Source organism: Triticum dicoccoides, chromosome 7B (genome assembly GCF_002162155.2).
Source record: "Triticum dicoccoides isolate Atlit2015 ecotype Zavitan chromosome 7B, WEW_v2.0, whole genome shotgun sequence".
NCBI lineage: Eukaryota > Viridiplantae > Streptophyta > Magnoliopsida > Poales > Poaceae > Triticum > Triticum dicoccoides.
Window position 1 is genome coordinate 716,303,391 of NC_041393.1, and position 5,014 is coordinate 716,308,404.

The following is a 5,014-nucleotide window of genomic DNA, read 5'->3' on the forward strand; positions in this document are numbered from 1 at the left end:
GATCGGCTTCAGTTAGCAACAGTAGCGAAGGAATCGCTCGATCGGGTTCAGTTAACAGCCATCGATCGATCGCTCGCGTTCAGTAACGCGTAGCCTGCAGTGCAATCGCTCGGGTTCGGTTAGAGCCCAACGCCTTGCTCGGGTTCAATTAGAGCCAACGCCTCGGACACACGCGCGTATGTGTACGAGAGAAACGCGCATCGCTCGGCCCCCGACCGCCCACCGTAACCGGGAATTCCCCGAAATTTTCCTCGCTCTCGCTTCTACCACGGTTTTTTCCGTCATGGACGGCCCAAAGAATGTCATGCAGCTGCGTCTCCAGCCCGCCCAAGACGAAAAGCCCATTTTCTGTCAAGATTTTTTGTCATAGAAGTAGGAGCCCACCACATCTATGATGATACCGGGTTTTGTCACAATTATCGTCATAGAAGTGTCATATGTATGACAGAAAAAAAAATTCATTCGGCCCAAAATGTCACGGATGTGTCTTTTTTTTGTAGTGCTGGAATACGGCACTGCTTGACATATAACAAATCATCTCTTATTACAAGAATAATGTTACAAGGGTCTGATGTTACAAAGAAGCACATCAGCATGGCGACACTATTCCTATGATACTACACTTGCTTTATGCTAGCAGTGGAACAACTCGTAGCAGCGGAATACTTCTAGCAGCGGAACAACGACGAAGGCAGTGAACTTCACTCTGTAGGGACTCTGGCTGGGACACGATATAGCTCGCACGAACGGAAACCATGACAAGCAATCAAGCAATCACGGGATCACCTGCAATCTGGCATGACACGCCAGGTCAGTACATTGAATGTACTTGCAAGCTCACAACAACCAAAAACATCAAGGCAAGACAACAACATAGCATTATGCAGGTTAATTAAATTAACATCTACCATGATGAAGCAACTAATAATCACGATATGAACTACTAGATTACTGATAAGCCATCATCTCAGATCTCAAGTACCACATGAACCATCTCACACTTGGCTAACCGGCCAAGCAATATACCATCTCGATCACCTCGTGACCAAAACAAAACGGTTATCACTCACGGATCACAAACGGAACCTCCACATGATCATCTCGTGACCACAAACTGAATGATCCTTCTCAAGATCATCCCAACATCATCATCATCATCCTGCCAAACTGTTACAGCTCACAATATCAACATATACATCACCTATAAGTCATTCCGTCATGTGAGTGTTGATCGAATGGTGTGATCTAGTACAAACTTATGCCCATGACCGAGGATGTGGCTATCGATAAATTTAACACACACTCTATAGAGGTAGCGCACTTTACCCACACCACAGAACCCATGGCCTCGCACTCCCATTCGGGTGGACCAACGACGCTCCGACAAACCCGATCTACTGCCATGACACTCTCCCGGCCACTCCGACTAACTCCCCACTGGGCTAAGTCATGGGTGGCCCCGTGTGTACCCCAGACACCAATGGCCACCGTCGTGGCAAAACCAAACGGTCCCAAACGAGGACAAGAGATCTCAATACCAACTACGGGCACACAAGGTTATGTCTGCGTACCGGGCCAGGGTACCACACGCCCATAACCTTCCCTCGTTGGAGGCACCGGCGAGAGGCACGACAATAGACCGCATTAGGGCCTTCCCATAAAAGGCAAATGTGGTTGCACTGGAAAAAGCCCGGTTCGGTGGCACCTGACCAACTTCATGACGGAATTTAGCCCCAAAGATATAACAGTGATAACTGATACTCCGATATCAACTATCAAACTATAACCAAGTCATAGCAATATCCAACAAATAATCCAAGCGTAATATCAACATCTCAAAATACTCCAAGGGTAGCACAACACTACTGTCATGATAAATCCGAAAACAATAATCCTACTACTCCAATAACAAGAATAAAGCTATCCAAGTAAGATCCACATGTAAACATCATCTCCAAGAATAATACTCCAAGCAACAGTGACCGAACATCAACTAGCATCATGAAAATAGTCATACGAACCACTAATAATCCAAAGGCAGCATGATATCCAAAGCAATACTCCAAAATATAATAATAGATACCATAATGGAAATAATCATAATACCAACCACTAATATTCCAATGACAACATGATACTCATCAACTTCAAGCATAACTCCTAGTAATCCAAACGATGGCATGGCAACAGCAAGATCAAAATAATACTCCGAGAAAATGCCATGCACAAAGTCATGTAGCTAAAGCAGTATTTTAAACAAGTTCCAAGAGATTAAACCATGTCACTGCATTACAGTGATGCAAATGGAGGGTGTGGCTTGCCTGGGTGGAAGAAATCATCGGGAGTAAGTGCGAGAAACTCGCGGAACGAATCGCCGGAAATCGTACTCTCTCGAAAGGGGCTGAATAAGGGCAGGGGGAAATGGTCATTTTCAGAATGTTAAAACATGGTGAAAGTGGTTCCATCAAAAAGGGCTCGACGATACGAAGAAGTGAGCGTTGGATTCACTTCAATCGGAGTTACGATTGTGGAGTTATGAGGTGTAGAAGTTCAAGGACTTTTCTATAAAAAATTCATCCCAAACAAGTCCCTAAGTGGATAAGGCACAAACGCATATAAGGAAATACGCCTTCAGAAGTTGAAAATGCACACACCCAAATACGTCTCCACTTATCCACGTTAGCAAGGATGGGGTCGGGGCTTGGGGTCACTGACGTGCGGGTCCCACGGGCTGCGGGCCCATCACTTATCCAGCTGGACTGGCGGGGTCAACGCGCGAGTGGCTAACCAGGGGGTCCCACCGCGCTCTCTCTCCTCCATCCTTCTTCCTTCTTCTTCCCCGACGGGAGCAGGGGAGGGGCGAGGTAGAGGCGCGGCCGGGCCCGGCCCCCGTGGCTCCGGCCACCTTTGGCCAAGGGAGAGGCAACGGCGAGGCCTGGGCGAGGCGCCGCACCCACCTGGACCGGTTGGGGACACTGAGGAGGGACTGGGAGGCGACTACCAAAGACGGAGTGGACGGCGGCTCTGGTCGATGTCGGGCATGATGCTCCAGTCATGGGGAAGGGGCTGCGCGGTACTGGGGAGGCTAGAGATGGTCTGACGGAGGCTCTGGTTAGGTCAGGAGGGAGAATGGAGCTCGGGTGGCCTCGAGTTTGAAACGGCCGAGGCGGCGGCCATCATTAATGGAGGATGAGTAGAGGGGCTCCGATGCTCGGGGAAGAGGTTAGGCGGGGTCAGAGGAGGGTGGATAGGCTGCTGGAGTGCTCGGGCTGCGCGGGGAGGGGCTTAAATAGCCGCAGGGAGGAGCTGCCGCACTGGCACCGCCGCGGACGCGTGTGCGCACGCTCGAGCTCGGGGGAAGGCGATGGTGAGACGTAGAGAGGAGCCCACGGGGCAGGGGAGCCCACAGAGCACGAGGAGGAAGAAGACGGTGACGAACAGAGCCAAATGGCCACTGTTCACCCGTGGTCACGCGATGGTGAGCGTCGGTGAGGAAGCGGATGGAGGGGGAGGGGTCCAGGGGAACGGCGATGACGGGAGCTTGCTGCTGGACATGCTCACGAGCGCGAAGACGACGAGAGGGGGAGGGGCCCGAGCAAGAAGCCACCCAGCTCGCGTCCATGGCATGCCAGAGAGGTGGTCACCGCGTGCACTGGTGCACATAGTGCCATAGGCGAGGCCAAGCGATGTCTGGGGGTTAATCCTTCCTGGGTAGATCTCAACTGCGGTGGTAACTTGGTTAAAACTGCTCTGGTTAAATGGTAAGCAACCTCTGAAGTTTACTGCAGTAAACTTGATCAACTAAGTGTGATCAATAGAGAGATGCTATGGTTCAAATGTTATGTCTGGGGGGTTTATCTATCGAAGGACTACAGTCCTGGAGGTTTTGAGGGGATTTCAACAAAGATTTAATATAGTTGCTTTGCAACTGCCAAATCTGGTCAGAAACTAAATTTGGATGATGCACTCACCTGGAGAAGCAACTTGGGCTAAGATTGGGCAAAGCTTGATTATTTGAACATATGAAGATGCTATAAAAAGCTCATGCCAAATGGACAAGCCAAAATGGCACTTGCTTCACAAACATCATTTCTGTCCAGAAACTTGGAATAATTTTGATGATCAAATGGATCAATGAAATGATGCCAAATCGGGTGGAGAGATGTTTTATGCGTATAAGAATGATCTGGTAATTTATCAGGATTTTTGAATCAATATACAATGCACTTGCTTCACAACCTAAAAATATTGCCAGAATCAAAGATTTGCTCATGTGCTCACATAGATGATTGGATGGGGCTGCAAATGGGTGGAGGGGGTTAATATGAGCACATTAAGGAGTTTGCCAAAGTTAAAATCATTTGGATACTCCTAGCTAGTACTTCGTTCACAAAGCCTTCTGTCTGACAGAAACTTTGAAAATTCACTGAGGAAGATTGGCTAGGCAAATAAAGTTGAACTTGTGCATGAGGCAATTATTTGGACATATAAGCATGCCCAAAAAGGTTGGGATCCACTAGGAAAATAATAAATGACACTTCCTTCACAAAGTACCATTCAGGGCAGAAAGGAAGAATAATTATTTGGGAATTATTTTGAGCTGGCCAAGGCAATGTTTTGGACATATTTGAGCTAAATATGACCCAAAGGAATTATGAGAATTATTTGGGGATTTTTGGATGGACAGAAATATAGGTTGCTTCACAACCTAGGGCAGATAGGGTTATTCCTTTAATAGGAAAAAGGAATATTCCCTAGAAAAGAATTTTAGGGTTTGGTCAAGGAGTGAAGTGACATGATCTTGGCAAGGTTTTGGGAATGATGAGCCACTTGGGAGGGGGAATGAGGATGATTTCCCAGGTGGCAAGGCCACAGAACCACTCCAAAAAGAAAAACAGAGCAAAAACCAACTAAATCAGAAGAAAAAGAAAAGGGCCAAAATCCAGGCTGTTACAACTCGATAGTTCAGTGTGCCATGCTTTACGGCTTAGAATCAGGACTTTAAAGACGTTTT